The sequence below is a fragment of the Theropithecus gelada genome, chromosome 2 (assembly GCF_003255815.1).
Source record: "Theropithecus gelada isolate Dixy chromosome 2, Tgel_1.0, whole genome shotgun sequence".
NCBI classification, from domain to species: Eukaryota; Metazoa; Chordata; class Mammalia; order Primates; family Cercopithecidae; genus Theropithecus; species Theropithecus gelada.
Window position 1 is genome coordinate 176536111 of NC_037669.1, and position 17199 is coordinate 176553309.

At 38.2% G+C, this 17199-nt stretch overlaps 1 protein-coding gene across 4 annotated transcripts in view; it reads left to right on the forward strand.

Annotated features, from left to right (window-relative positions):
* The window catches only part of RBMS3 (RNA binding motif single stranded interacting protein 3), a 760896-nt gene that overhangs the window by 736227 nt on the left and 7470 nt on the right, over nt 1-17199 (forward strand). The gene's annotated exons all lie outside the window — the stretch shown is intronic.

The window sequence follows — 17199 nt, forward strand, 5'->3', positions numbered from 1 at the left end:
ACAAGCCCAAATGTACAAGCACTCTTCAATTCTGTTTATAGCTAATTTTCTAATATGTCATTAGCCAAAGCAAGTCACTTGGCCAAACAGTCAATGTAGCAGTTCACTTTGAAATTGCTTGATAGAGAGAGAGGCATTGCAGCCATTTAAAAAAACCTACCATATTTATTATTGGAAAAATTATACTATTCCTAACCTGAAACTGAATAGAGAGCCTGCATTTTAGTCTCGGTCTCCTTACTCTTAAATGAAGACAGTAACACTCCCTCTTGTAGGGTTGCTTTGAATACACAGTTAAATGTCCATGAAAAAGGGTATTGTAAGATATCAAGTAATAGAAAATATGGTCTTATTCAGGAATAAAATTGGCAAGGATTTTCAGAATTACTCTTGAAAATCCTTAAATCACCATAATGCAAAGTACATTTGGCTTTGTGTTGAGTAAACATTTGGCAAACTTTCGTAAAGTTTGAGGGCTGTTTATTGAAACCAAAAGAATTTACAAAAGGAAAGTCTTTATACAGGTGTCTTGGCATGCAAACTATTCAACTTTGTAGATAGCAATAAAATCCCTGATGATTAGAGAATCCCTAGACAATCCTGCCTATCTACAGAGTGCTGCTCCATTATTTAAAATAATAAATTTTCTTCTTAAAAAGTTTATTCTGATATTTGTTAAAACATTAAGAAATACTTTATTTATTAGGTTGCTACAAAAGTAATTGTGGTTTTTGCCATTAAGAACTATAGGTATTAGGCTGGGCATGGTGGCAGGCACCTGTAGTCCCAGCTACTTGGTGGGGCTGAGGCAGGAGAATGGCATGAACCTGGGAGGTGGAGCTTGCAGTGAGCAGAGATCGTGCCACTGCACTCCAGCCTGGGCAACAGAGTGAGACTCCATCTGTAAAAAAATAGGTATTAAAATGATTGCAATAGGGGAAGAGAGAACATGCTCAATTCAGAATACAGCAAAGACACCTGGGGATTTGTAGCCAACAAGCCGAGTGAGGGGGTCAGTGAGTGGAGAATTACTAAGAGAAGACATCAAGAACAAGAGAATTACTGCTAAACTAACTTGACAGGCTTTTTGCTGAAGGCAGAGCAAGGAATGATAACATCAAATGTAGGGGATGAGAAAAGTGATCAGATATTGAGGGTGGTCATATCAACTACAGGGTATTCTCTTTAAACTGACTTAGTAAGATTCTTGCTAAAACTAGACTATAAAGAACTGGCAAGAATGGGGGCAAAAGTCTATGCCTACTCAAGATGGGGACTCAGAGTAGCCTGACTAAAAGTTGAGCAAGAAGAGAATCTTTGTCACTTTTAAACCTCAATATACGTTGTTTATTAGATTCATCAAAGCAATTATGTGTGGTTCAGATCTAAATAAATTTGCTCAGAATATGACTTAACCTTACAAATATAAGGTATTACGATTGCGATTATTAATATCAATAATGACTTTCAGAAAAGATTGTTACTGAGTAAAGCAGCATGTTATTAATTTACTGTGTGAACCACTTTTATGTGCAAAACTAATACTGTGGTAGACTCTGGAACTCCAGTCCAAGCATATTGAAATTTTTTTTCAGCCTGGTCAATGGGTTATATGTGAGAAAAGAAGCAGATGTTGGCTATGTGTAAAGCATAGCAAGAGACATTGGTGGGAGATGAGAAATACTGTGGATAATGGGAAATTTTATGTGACTGTTTGACTGAGCCACAGGGTGCCCAGATATTTGGCCAAACAATATTTCTGGGTATGTCTGTGAAGGTGATTTTGGATGAGATTAATATTTGAATCAGTTAAAGCAGATTTTCCTCCCCTCTGTGGGAGGCTTCTATCCAATCAGTTGAAGCCCTTAATAGAGCAAAAAGATTGAACCTCTCATGAATGAGTAAGAAGGAACTCCTGCAGCTTGACTGCTAGAGCTAGAACACTGGTCTTTTCCTGCCTTTGGACTTGAACAAAAATATTGGCTCTTCTTAGATCTTGAGCCTGCCAGCTATAGAACTAGAATTTACACCAACTCTTTCAGTTCTCAGACTCAAACTAGAATTACACTATTAACTCTCCTGGGTCTCTAGTCTGCCAACTGCAGATCATTGCGGATCATCAGATTTCTCAGTCTTAATAATTGTGCAAGCCAGTTTATTTTTTAATGTCTCCTTTTTCTCCCTCTCTCATATGTGTATGTGTGTATATATATATATGTACATGCACACACATACGGTAACTTCTGAAATTGGTTTTCTGATCTGATTAGGTTTAAAACTAATGACTCTATTTCTAGTAGCAAAGAGAGCATTTATATTCCATGACATGATCTGGCAATGGAAATATGCAAAATATCTCAATTAGATACTCCTAATCAACCATTTATAAGAAGCATGGAGATGGGTGACTATGTATATGACATTTTCAAACATTTTTGTGAAATTAATGAATATGATTGTCTGATTGCTCCTAATGTCACTAGACGTAGTGGGGAAAGAAGAAGATGAATTCAGGGATTCAATTTTCAGTTTAAACACAGTATAAATGACTTGAAGGTTTCTATGGCTGCCTTGAAAAAGCCCTTTATTTCCTGGAGCCACATGGCTGAGATTGCTGAAAATCAAACCCAGAATCTCATCCTATGACAGGCTGAGTTACAATAGAGGTTAAACTCCTAATCTCCTGAGTATCTACTGTTAAAGTGAAGGCATTGATTGGGAAAGAGTGGGATCTTGTAATTGTCATGGATATATGGGGGAAAAAATCTAATCAAGCTGGGGACAGTGAGTCCCTAAATATGATGAGTATTCTCCCCATGCCCAGTGACAGTGGCTTCTCCACTACAATTGGGAGTGATTTTTAACCCTGCATTGCCTGAAAAAACTGGAATGGCCTCCTCTGAGTCAGTTGTCATGTAAGACAAAGCTGAGTCCTCTTAGGACTCACCTCCGCCACCCCTCTTCACTTCTAGATCTATAACTAGGCTCAAGTCTAGCAAGCCCTTAAAGGTGAGATGCAAAATATCACCTATAAGGAGGTGCACTACACTTCAGAAGAACTACTTAGATTTTTTTACTTTATATAGACAGAAATTCATGGAACATGTGTGGAAATGGATATCAAGGATGTGAGATAATAATGGAACATAACGTTGGATCAGCCCAAAGTAATTGACATGGGCTCACTAAGCATAGATTCTGCAATTAATGTTGCAACTCAAGAAGTTATAAAGACTCTAATAGCTTAGCTGATTGACTAAAACATGGGTCAAGAGATGACCCACAGTGAGCTAGTTGGAAATGCTAGCCCTACAGGAAGAGATTCAAAGGCTTAGAGAGATTTTAATATTAGGGTGGGTTTATCATTTAAGATCTACTCACCTACAGTGGGAGGGTCCAGAAGACATTTCACCACAACTGTAAGAAATACATGTGTGAGGGGAGCCTTGGCATCCTTGAATAACTCTGTAATTGCTCTTCTCTGTAGCCCAGAACTTACAGTGGGAACTATAGTCACTGAATTGGGAAACCTAAATACAATTAGAGTGATTGGACCCTGAGTGACTGGGGCCAGGTGGCAACATTCAATCACCAAAAGCGAGGTTGGCATGGTTACTGTAGAGGACAAAAGAGTTAAAACAGCAATCAGAATTGTGTGGCTCATGCAGACTTATGACATTGGCTGGTTGATCGTGGTGTTCCTAGAAGTGAAATACATAGAAAGTCTGCCAAATTCTTATTTGGCTTATATAAGCAGAAGAGTTCTAGGTCAGGTGAATAAATGTCTAACTTGAATCATAAAGAGAGAGAGATTCATGGCACTTCAATCAATTCCCAGACTTGAGCCAGTTTACAGACCCAGAATCCATTGACTGAAAAGGAGATTGGGTTTCCTCAAAGAAAGACACTGATAAACTATCAAAGATGTATACTGTTAATTTTTCTCTCAGCCTTCCCAAAAGGGACCTATTGCCTCTGACCAAAGAAAAGAAAAAAAAAAAAAATCAGATCTTTCAGAGTCTATTGGACAACTGACATTAATTCCAAGAGACCTAAAATGGCACCATAGTGCACCAGAGTATAGACATACAGACGTCAGGTGATCAATGGAGTTTTAGCTCAGGTCCTTCTCACAGTGGATTCCATTAATCCCCAAGCCTATCTTGTGGTTGTTTCTTTAGTTCTAGAATGCTCAGTAACTTGCAGAGTCCCCACATTGGTTCCCTCACTTGCAGAATAAGGACCTTTATGGTGGAACAGGCAAAATGGAAGACACAGGAACTGCTTCTACATAGGAAAGTAGCAAACCAAATTCAATAATGCATTTCCAGAGGACTGCAAAAATTAGTGCTACTATCAAGAACTTGAAACATGCAGTGTCGATTTCCATTATAACTCCATTTAACTTGCCCATTTACTCTGTGCAAAAGACAGATGGAACTTAGAGAAGGACAGTAGGTTATTGTAAGCATATTGCATTAGTCTGTTTTCATGCTGCTGATAAAGACATACCCGAGACTGGGTATAAAAAAAGGATTAATTGGACTTACAGTTCCACATGGCTAGGGAGGCCTCAGAATCATGGCAGGAGGTGAAAGGCAGTTCTTATATGGCTGCAACAAGAGAAAATCAAGAAGATGTGAAAGCGGAAACCCCAGATAAAACCATCAGATCTCATGAGAGTCATTCACTACCATGAGAACAGTATGGAGGAAACCACCCCCACGATTCAAATTCTCTCTCACTGGGTGCCTCCCACAACACATGGAAATTATGGAAGTACAATTCAAGATGAGATTTGGGTGGGGACACAGAGCCAAACAGTATCACATACCCAGGTGGCGATTTCAATGACAGTGGCTGTATCAAATGTGATTTCATTGCTTGTGCAAATTAACACACCCCTTGGAACCTGTTAGGCATCTGTTGATCTGGCACATTCCTTTGTTTCTCCATTACTGTCAATAAGACCCACCAGAAACAGTTTGTTTTCAGCTTTCAAGGCCACCAATATACCTCCTATATCCTACCTCAGGAGTATATTAGCCTAGGCCGTAATTTAGTTTGCATGGATCTTGATGGTCTCTCCCTTCCACAGGATATCATACTGACCCATTATATTCATGACACTATGCTGATTAGACTTAATGAGCAAGAAGTAATAACTACTCTAGATTTATTAGTAGAACATTTGTGTGTCTGAGACTGGTAAATAAATTCAACAAAAATTCAAGGAACTTCTGTCAGTGATTTCTAGAGGTCCAGTGTGGTAGGGTTTGTGAAAATACATCTCTAAGGATGAAAGATAAGTTTAATCCTGTTGCATCTAGTATCTCCTATCATCAAAAAAAGCACAATGCTGAGTGGCTTCTTTGGATTTTAGAGGCAGTATATGGGTATGTGACTCTCACTCATCTATTGAGTGACACAAAGAACTGCTAGTTTTAAATGGGACTCAGAATAAGAGAAGGTTTCACAACAGGTCCAGGCTGCAATGGGAGCTGCTCTGTCACTTGAGTCATATACTTCAGCAGATCCAATGGTGTTTGAAGTGTCAGTTGCAAATAGGGATGCTGTTTGGAGGTTTTGACAATGGCCCAGATTGTTCAGGAATGGAGGTTTGGGTCACCCCACCAAAGAAGCATGACCAGCTGAAGTACTTGCTGAAGGCAAAGGGAACATAGAATGGATAGTGAAAGAAGATTATTTTAAATATCACCTATGACTAGCTATAGCAATAAAGACTGTAATTGCCATCAATATCTCCTTACCTTTTCATGAATACATTTGTGTGTATGTATGTTTACATATTAACAGGTATATAAACCTGTTAGGTAAACTGCAGTGAAGGCCCTTAGGATTTTGGAGCAAAGCCTTGCCATCTCTATCAATAACTACTTTCCTTTTGAGAAATAGCTCTTGGCTTGCTACTGGGCCTCAACAGAAACTGAACACTTAACTATGTGCAATCAAGTTACCATGTGAACTGAGCTACCTGTCATGAACTGGGTGTTATCTGACTCACCAAGCCATAAAGATGGACATGCAGTACTCCATCATACAATGCAAGCGGTATATACATGATCAGGCTTAAGCAGACCCTGAAGGCACAGAAAGCTACATGCAAAAGTGGCCCAAATATCCATGTTTCCCACTCCTGCTATCCTGCCTCTTCAGGTCTAGTTTATAGGTGGCTCTGCATGATACGTAGGTACAACCAACAGTGGGCAGCTGAGGCACTGTAGTCTCTTTCTGGGCCATTCGTGAAGGACATTGGTGAAGTGAAATCCTTTCATCGAGTAGAACTTATATCAGTGCATCTGGCTGTTCACTTTGCTTGGAAGGAAAAATGGCCAGAAGTATGATTATAAACTTAATCATGGGCTATATCCAAGAGTTTGGTTGGACGGTCAGGGACTTGGAAAGAACGTGATTGGGAAATTGGCGACAAAGACATTTGTGGAAAAGGTATGTGAAAATCTTATGAATAATAAATAGAAGATATTGATCGTCCATGTAAATGTCCATCATAGGATCACCTCCACAGAGAATTTTGATAATCAAGATATAAGATGAATATGTGTCTGTGAATATGAGTCAGCCTCTTTCCTCAGCCATTCCTGTCATTGCCCAATGGACTCATGAACAAAATGGCCATGGTTACGGAGATGAAGATTATGAGTGAGATCAGCAACATGGACTTTTGTTCACCAAGGAAAACCTGGCATAGGCATTGCTGAGTGCCCAATCTGCCAGCAACATATCTCTGATATGGCACCATTCCCTGAGGTGATCAGCCAGCTAACTGGTACTAGAATGATTACATTGGACTACCTCCATCATGAAAGGGGCAATATTTTCTTCTTACTAGACAACAAACTTACTTTGGATGTGGAATTGCCTTTCCTATACATGTTTCTGCCAAAACTACCATCAGTGAACTTAAAGAATGCTTTATCCACCATCATGTTATTCTACACGACATTGCTTCTGATCAAGGAGCTCAATTCACAGCAAATAAGGCATGGCAATGGGCCACGCTCATAGAATTCACTGATCTTGCTATGTTCCCCACCACCATGAAGCAGCTGGCTTGACAGACAGTGGAATGTCCTTTTGAAGACTCAATTACAATGCTAGCTAACTGGCAATACTGTGCAGGGATGGGTGAAGGATTTCTGAAAGGCTGTATGTGCTTCGAATGACTACCCAATATACATGGTGCTGTTCTCCTATAGCCAGGTTTCATGGGTCCAGAAATTAAAAGGTAAAAATGAGAGTGGCACCACTCACTAATACCCTTAGTGACTCACTAGCAAAATTTTTGCTTCCTGTACCCATGACATTATGTTCTGCTGGCCAAGAGACCTCAGTTGCTAAGGGAGGAATGCTTCCACCAGGAGAGACAACAATAATTCTACTGAACTAGAAGTTAATACTGCCGCTCAGCCACTTTGGACTCCTCATGTTTCCAAATCAACAAGCAAATAAGGGAGTTACTGTGCTGGCTGGAGTGATTAATGCTGACTAACAAAGGGAAATTGGACTACTACTCTACCATGGAGGTAAGGAAGGGAATATCTGGAATACAGGAGATCCCTCAGTGTGTCTCTTAGTATTACCATGCCCTGTGATTAAGGTAAATGGAAAATTACAACACAATCCAAACAGGACTACTCAATCCAATGGCCTAGATTGTTCAGGAATGGAGGTTTGGGTCACCCCACCAAAGAAGCATGACCAGCTGAAGTACTTGCTGAAGGCAAAGGGAACATAGAATGGATAGTGAAAGAAGATTATTTTAAATATCAGCTATGACCAGCTACAGCAATAAAGACTGTAATTTCCATCAATATCTCCTTACCTTTTCATGAATACATTTGTGTGTGTATGTTTATATATTAACATATATATTAAGCAAATATCTTTTCTTTCTTATGTATAATTGTGTATTGACTTCATATCATAGTATTTAAGTATTGTTCATTTTACATCAATATTTAAGTTACAGAATATCAAAGAGGAGAGTAAACGTCACTCAAAGACTTTACCTCTTTCTGTGAAAGGAGTTAGTGTGTTTTCAGTCATATATAGGATAATTGTGTCATGTTATAATGAATCACGTCCTTGTTATTGTCTTTAAAGATTAAATATGGTTTGTGAAGATGCATATGAACGCCAAGTTGACAAGAAGTTCACTTGTGATAGTTAATTTTATGTGTCAATTTGACTGGACCATGGCATACTCATATAGTCAGTCAAACATTATTTCCGGGTGTGTCTGTGAGGCTGCTTTTGGATGAGATTAACATTTGAATCAGTGGACTGAGTAAAGCAGGTGGTCCTCCCCAGTGTGGGAGGTCCTTGTCCTATTAGGACCTGAACAGAAGGCCTGAACAGAACAAAAAGTTGAGCCTCCTCTGAATAAAAGAAAACTCCTAGCTGACTGATTAAGCGAGAACATTGGTCTTTTCCTGCCTTTGGATTTGAACTCAAACATTGGCTTTTCTTGGGTTTGAGCCTGCCAGCTCTGGGACTTGAATTCATATCATGAGCTTTCCTGGTTCTCAGGCTGTCAGACTCAAGTGGAACTACGCTATCCATATTGGCTCTCCTGGGTCTCCGGATTGCTGACCACACATCTTGGAGCAAATTTTTTATAATAAGTCTCTCCTATTTCTGTTTCTTTAAGAAAATTCTCACTAATATACTGTTTGCCAGAAACACCTCTCCGGACTCAGTGAGTAGGTGAAACTGGCTTTGGTTGTGCCAAAACACAATAAGGAAATGAATGATTCTAGAACCAAGCTAACAGTTTAATGATGTCTGGATAAATGGAAAAAAAACCTTTCATTTATCCAATCAACAATTAATGATTGAGCACCTACTATGTGACAGGCAGCATTCTAGGTGCTGGGGAAAGACTCATGAAAGAAGCCGATGCCTCCCGCACTCTCTTGGAGTTTCCTTCTAGTAGTAGACTTAGAATCAATGGATCACTCAGAAAATAATCAAAAAGAGAGCTACAAAGCAGATTATTTTAAAAGATTATTTTGATGCAAAGTGACCGAGTACCTAAGATTAGGTATCAAGGGAAGCCTGTCTATACAGCCTTCAGATCTGAAAGACAATTAGAAGCTAATCATGGAGAAATTGGGAGAAAAATTATTTTAAGTAGATGAAACAGGAAGTTCAGAGGCCCTGAGGGGCCACCTGAGGCATGAATGTTCTGAACTAGAGGGGAAGGTAACAGGAGTTGAGTCAAACAGGCCAGCTGTTATAGAGTCTTTGGCCCTTGGCTACTTGGCTTTGGGTCCAGTGATTATACTTTGTTATATTCTAAGTGAGCTAGGAAACTTTTGGAAGTCTTTAAAAAAAACAGGAATGACATGATTTGATTTAAACATTAATGACTCTATTACCAATGGATGCTTGGTAAAGAGGAGCATGTTTCAAGGATGGATTTCGGAAATTTCAGAATGCAAATTTTTCCCCTTCTTGCAACTGTCCAGAATCTCCTTCTCTCCCTGCCTGATTAAAGAAGCTTTAGTTGTTTCCATTTGTGAACCTCCAGTGAAGTGCGTTCTTCTCACTCAAGGCTGTCCCTACCAGGTGTAAGGTACCTTTGCCTGGTCATTGTATGATGTGGTGGGGAAGCAGGTGTTTTGCCTGATCCAAAAAGAGATTCTGGTGACAGTCTCCCCATCACCTCCATACGCAGGTCCAACTTCACTTGTGGTACCAGCATCATGCCAGGTACTGTACTAGAAGACAGGATCCCTGCCCTCCAAGGCTTACAATCCAGTACATGATTTAGATCTACATGTGAATTATCTATATCCATATCTATATCTAGCTATCCATGTACTACAATGAAGAAAATGTAAAGAACTCTCCTCAAAAGTACTGTAGTGATAGAATGCACATCATTTTTCTTTTCTGGCTGGATAAACACTAATGGAAGTTTTGGCAACTAGATCTAGGTCTTATGGGAAAAAGCAATGTTCTAGGCAGAATAACAGTTTGACCAAAGTGCATAGATGGGAAAGCTCAGAGTATTTCTCTGAGAAATGAGACAGACTAATAGAACAGTATGAAAAGGCAGAACTGACCCAGATTCTAGTATCATGTGTCATACTGAGGTGCTTGGACAGCATTTTCTTTGTTCTAGGACTGCTATTCCAGCTGAAGTAGACAAGGCACTTGGAAGCATTGAAAATCCCCAGTCCTATTATTTCAATTATTCACACAGGAGGAGGTAAAGGTCTGAAGTATGATGGTAGTGGGTATGATGGTGAGGTAAGGAAGTCAAATAGGGAGAGACCAAAGAAAAAGAAAGAAAAAAACAAGACTTAAAAATTCCAAGCAAAACAATGAAGTTATTGATGCCATTAACAGAGGCAGATGAGCTAAAAGCCCAGGAAGGCCTGATTTTTGGAGAAAGACAAGGAATCTAATTATTGTGAATGTAACTTGGAACATAAAATATTTCAATGGTGTGACATGTGAAAAGTGTGGCATGTGAAAACCACTTACATTGCCCTATGGACATTAAACCTGGAGAAAATTTTAACAGGTCCTACTTATATTCTCTTCTTTGATATGATACAAAGTGCTAGAAGTTTTTGACTTAACAATAGCATCACAAAATTGAATGAAACCAAATGAATAATCTAAATAAAATAAATTTGTGGATGGCAATCACTCCTGTAAATTTGTAAACAGGAATAATTAATGTGACTCTAAGTTTGTATCAATTTTAGCCACAGTAAGACATGAGATTCTTCACAATCATTCAAGGAAGACATTGGCAATTCAGCTTAGCATTTGGGTCATAAAAACTGGGTTCTTTTCATTGATAACCATCACTGGGAAAAGTTTGAGGGATGCAAGAGCACCCATGGAGGCACTTTGAAAATATGTAACAAGCATTGATTAGAAAGTAGCCACAACACAATTTATACAGTTTGCTCTGTATACTTGAAGTCCCAGTTCTGTTTTCAGAAATAACCTGACCCTATCTTACATGAAAAATTCACTCAGGTTAGATTTGACCATTTTCTAGAGGTAGGGTGATGTTATCCTTACAGAAGCCACCAGAAAATTATTCAACGACAGTCCAATTTTGAGATCAAGCTCAAACAACGTCCTAAAGTTAGTCATATGCTACAAATTTCCCCACATTTTTAATATTTTTAAAGCTTTTTTATTGAAAAAAAGTATAGACAGGGTCTCACTCTGTCACCTAGTCTGAAGTGCAGCGGTGCAAGTTGTCCAATCAACCTACAAGTTGCTCACTACAACCTCGAACTGTTGGTCTCAAGTGATCCTTCCTCCTCAGCCTCCCAAGTAGCTATGATTAGGCATCCCTACTTTGCCTGATTTTTCCCCACATTTTATTGTATCCTTCCCTTTTCTTGTAAAGTGTAGAATATGTCTAAAATAATGTAACCAATCCACATTATCTTAAATACTCCAAGTTTCACAAATGGCAGCTCATTTCCAGCATCATTATGCTAATTAACATGCTACTACTTTCATCAGGCAGCCCATTTCTAACAATCATTATGTTAATTGAGATACAATAGCTTTAAGTACTTGTACAAACCTCTGGCCTATCTCATTAAATGCTAGCTGACCTCCTGTGGGGTGTGAAATTCCGATTAGGGCAGCCAGTGTTCCTGAAAAGTAGCTTAACCCATTATACATACATTTAACATCACAATTGTCTACCCTAAAGACATAGTAAAGTACAGACTTCACAACAGATGGTTTAAAGGAAGAGTTTGAGAAATATAAATGATGTGCCTATGGATTAAGGGACTATATTTGGGATATATGTTGGCAAATATTTAATATTCCAAATTCCACATTTCAAGGTAAATCAAAGGACTTCACATTTTAGTATTTATGGAGTTTTCTTTCCCCCATTGTTAAAAGAGGCTACTTAAGGGATAAAAGACTATATATAGGGCATCGTGTTTACTGCTCAGGTGACAAGTACACCAAAATCTAAGAATTCATCACTATATAAGTCATTCATGTAACCAAAACCACTTGTACTCCAAAAACCATTAAAATAATAATAAAAAGAGGCCAGTAATGCAAGAGGATTCCAGGTTCTAATCAGAGAAGGAGGAAATAACTGTGGTTTATTTTGTAAATTCTATGAGCATTCCAATTCCCACCCAAGTTATCCGTTTTCCTTTGTAGCTATGTAGGAAACCTTAAAAATAACTAGATCTGAAAAGTATGTCTTCAATCAAAGTTAAATTGTAATATGTGGAATCAGAAGTCCTTGGTTCAGATTCCACCTTTACCACTTCCTAGTTATCACTCAGCCCTTTGGAGCCTCATTTTACTCTTCTCTACAGTGGGAGGATTACATCAGTGTTCTCCAAAGAGTGTTAATTAGGTCTCTAGTGCTGAGGGAGGATTTGTCACTGTGCCCTGGAGTTGGGGTGGGGAAGTACTTTCTGGTCAAATTATGTTGGGATACACTGGTTTAAACTAAGTGAAATAGTTTGCTTGTTTCATTTTTTTTCAAAGTCATAAAAATACTAATTGACATGACCTCCTGGAGCGTCAGATAAATACAGCAAATGTTTTACTTTCAGAAAGATTAGGGTGTGTGATGCCTTCCTCTCAGGGAATTCTAAGAGGCTTTTTAAAATTATTGTTTTAATTAAATTATATATATATTATATATAGTATATATTATATATTATATATATTACATATGTATGTATTATATATTATATATATTACATATGTATATAGTATATATTATATATGTATATATTTAAAATATATATGTAGAGAGAGAGAGAGAGAGAGACAGACGACAGACAGACAGACAGACAGTACATGCCAAAGTCTCACTCTGTCACTCAGGCTGGAGTGTAGTGGCGTGATCTCAGCTCACTGCAACCTCCACCTCCCCGGTTCAAGCAATTTTCCTGCCTCAGCCTCCTGAGTAACTGGGATTACAGGCATACACCACCATGCCCAGCTAATTTTTGTATTTTTATTAGAGATGGGATTTTGTGATGTTAGCCAGGCTTATCTCAAACTCCTGGCCTCAAGCAATCCTCCTGCATTGGCCTCCCAAAGTGCTAGGGTTACAGGCATGAGCCACCATGCCTGGCCTCCAAGGTTTTTAAAAATCAAATTAATTCTTCCTATCCATGAGCATGGAATGTTTTTTCATTTGTTTGTGTCCTCTGTTATTCTTTGAGCAGTGGTTTGTTGTTCTCCCTGAAGATATCCTTCATATCTCCTGTAAGTTGTATTCCTAGGTGTTCTATTCTCTTTGTAGCAATTGTGAATGGAAATTCACCCCAGATTTGGCTCTGTTTGCCTGTTACTGGCGTATAGGAATGCTTTTGATTTTTGCACCTTGATTTTGTATCCTGAGACTTTGCTGAAGTTGCTTATCAGCTTAAGGAGATTTTGGGCTGAGATGATGGACTTTTCTAAATATGCAATCATGTCATCTGCAAACAGAATTTGAATTCCTCTTTTCCTGATTGAATGCCCTTTATTTATTTCTCTTTCCTGATTGCTCTGGCCAGAACGTCCAATACTATGTTGAATAGGAATGGTGAGAGAGGGTATCCTTGTCTTGTGTCAGTTTTCAAAGGAAGTGCTTCCAGGTTTGCTCATTCAGAATGATATTGGGTGTGGGTATGTCATAAATAGCTCTTATTATTTTGAGATACATTCCATTAATACCTAGTTTATTAAGAGTTTTTAGCATGAAGGGCTGTTGAACTTTGTTGAAGGCCTTTACTGCATCTATTGAAATAATCATGTGAAAATGGCCATACTGCCCAAAGTAATTTATAGATTTAATGCTATCCCTATCAAGCTACCATTGACTTTCTTCATAGAATTGGAAAAAACTACTTTAAATTTCATATGAAACCAAAAAAGAGCCCGCATAGCCAAGACAATCCTAAGCAAAAAGAACAAAGCTGGAGGCATCATGCTACCTGATTTCAGACTATACTACAAGGCTACATAACCAAAATAGCATGGTACTGGTACCAAAACAGATATATAGACCAATGGAACAGAACAGAGGCCTCAGAAATAACACCACACATCTACAATCATCTGATCTTTTACAAAACTGATAAAAACAAGCAATGGGGAAAGGATTCTCTATTTAATAAATGATATTGGGAAAACTGGCTAACCATATGCAAAATGCTGAAACTGGATCCCTTCTTTACACCTTATACAAAAATTAACTCAAGATGGATTAAAGACTTAAATATAAGACCTAAAACCATAAAAACTCTAGAAGAAAATCAAGTCATAGGCATGGGCAAAAACTTCATGATTAAAACACCAAAAACAATGGCAACAAAAGCCAAACTAGACAAATGGGATCTGATTAAACTAAAGAATTTCTGCACAGCACAAGAAACTATCATCAGGGTGAACAGGCAACCTACAGAATGGGAGAAAATTTTTGCAATCTATCCATCTGACAAAGGTCTAATATCCCGAATCCACAAAGAACTTGAATAAATTTACAAGAAAAAACACAACCCCATCAAAAAGTGGACAAAGGATGTGAACAGACACTTCTCAAAAGAAGACATTTATGCAGCCAACAAACATAAGAAAAAGATCATCATCACTTGTCATTAGAGAACTGCAAATCAAAACCACAATGAGATACCATCTCACACCAGTTAGAATGGCAATCATTAAAAAGTCAGGAAACAACAGATGCTGGAGAGGATGTGGAAAAATAGGCATGCTTTTACATTGTTTGTGGGAGTGTAAATTAGTTCAACCATTGTGGAAGACTGTGTGGTGATTCCTCAAGGATCTAGAACCAGAAATACAATTTGACCCAGCAATTCCATTGCTGGGTATATACCCAAAGGATTATAAATCATTCTACTATAAAGACACATGCACACGTATGTTTACTGTGGCACTGTTCACAATAGCAAAGACTTGGAACCAACCCAAACGCCCATCAATGATAGACTGGATAAACAAAATGTGGCACATATATACCATGTAATACTATGTAGCCATAGAAAAAGATGAGTTCATGTCCTTTGGAGGGACATGGATGAAGCTGGAAAGCATCATTCCCAGCAAACTAACACAAGAACAGAAAACCAAACACCATGTGTTCTCATTCATAAGTGGGGGCTGAACAATGAGAACATGGACACTGTGGGGTGGGAGCATCACACACACTGGGACCTGTCAGGGGGTGGGGGCTAGGGAAGGTATAGCATTAGGAGAAATACCTAATGTAGACGATGGGTGCTGCAAATCACCATGGCATGTATACACCTATGTAACAAACCTGTACATTCTACACATGTACCCCAGAACTGAAAGTATAATTTAAAAAAAGATAAATTAAATTATTAAAGATGTCTCACAAAGTTTCATCTACATGTTGTAATTTGGATACCTATGTAAAAGATTATATTCTTTCAAGAACAATTTTTTAAAAATATTCATGCCCTTCTTTATGGGTACCCTAACTACTTCTTTAATTTAGCCAGTAGTGGGAATGTACTGTGACTTTTTCTACAATCGGGATCACAGAATCCCACTTTTTACATAGCATTACATGAAGCTAGTCTGTCAGGAATTATTCTGGAAAATATTGCTTCATTTGGCTATCTCTGAGACTTCCTCCTGCTCTAAAACGGATTTCTAAGATTATGGTTTGTTACGTTCCAATCTATCCACTGTGCCTATTTTTTTTGTTTTGTTTTGTTTTTTTGAGGGAGGAGGAGTGATAAGAGGATTCAAAATGCCTCTGTATTCTTAAATTCAGTGAAATTCCTACTCTACCACATTTACTCTGACTTTAAAAGGCCCTCATTTCAACGCTGGTATTGCAAGTTCTTTTTATACTTCAAATCTTCTCTGGCTAACTGAACTGCCATGAATACCAAATTTCTATACATTGTCGGTATATTAATGATGAGCAAATTATGTCCTTTACACTTGTGAATAATACATTTTACGTATTGTAATATATTATAATAATACATTGTGCACTGTGTTTTACAATTTGCAAATGATTTCCATACTCATTATTTCTTCACATGAATTCCTGTTTTCAAGTTGTACCCCCATTTTATTTCTAAAATGTCCAACTTAACATGTTCTTGTTGCCAAAGATCCCAGCCTAAAAAAAAAATTAGAACCCTTCTATTTTTATGAATTTCCGTGCAATCCATAAGTATTATGTAAATGTGCACATTCGCATTTATTCCAGAACAGAGGAGATGGGCAGGAGTGAATTCAGTTCTATTCAATGGCAAGATCCTTTTTCCTTCAAACTTCAGCTAGCAAACATGAACTTGTCAAGTACAACCATCTATTTGCCATCATTTGTTTTCATGTGGCAATGGGGCCACTTTAAGAAGCAAGCAAATTATGGGAGAGGGCTATTGGAAGCATTTGTGTACAGTTATAAAACCTAAAGTACTTCCAGCCTAGCTCATAAATATCAATGCTTCTGAGACCAGTGAATCAAGTACTTGAGCTTGAAGGATCAGGTCTTCTATGCACTGTAGTCCACTGAAGAAGACATCATTCACTGAGCAGCTGCTAAAGAGATTCATGGTGTTTTAGGCATTTTCCGTTCAGTACACAATAATATCAGAGTAGAAGATGGGAGTGGGAACAAAGAACAGATTCTCCCCCCACCACCCAACTCACAGCTATATAACCAAGAAAAAAAAATTTGTTCCCATAGTAATGTAGATTTTTAGAGATAAACGGAGTAAGTCTATAGTGTGCAAAGCTAGAGATAGTTAACATATAAACCATGGTTCCCATGACTACCGCTAATAAAATTTTTCTTATTGTTGCTACAGTATGAAAATTGTAATTGCTTTGCTTCTTAAAAGATATCTTACTTCCTCATATAACACAGAAATATATTTTTAGGGACTTAACCTATTGATAAAAATGGAATATTCGATATATCAACTGGTAGCTTTCCTCACATGATTTTAGGAAGAAATTAATCAGGTTCCTAATAGCCATAGCTGGCTCATATGATGGCTTTTTGCAAATTAGGAAACTACGTCCTTTCTGGGCCGTCTCAAGCTACACATTACACAGTTTAAAGCACTGTGAACTGGGGTTACAGCTCTCCTCCAGGGTACATACCTTGGGGAACAGACAATGGGCTGAAAT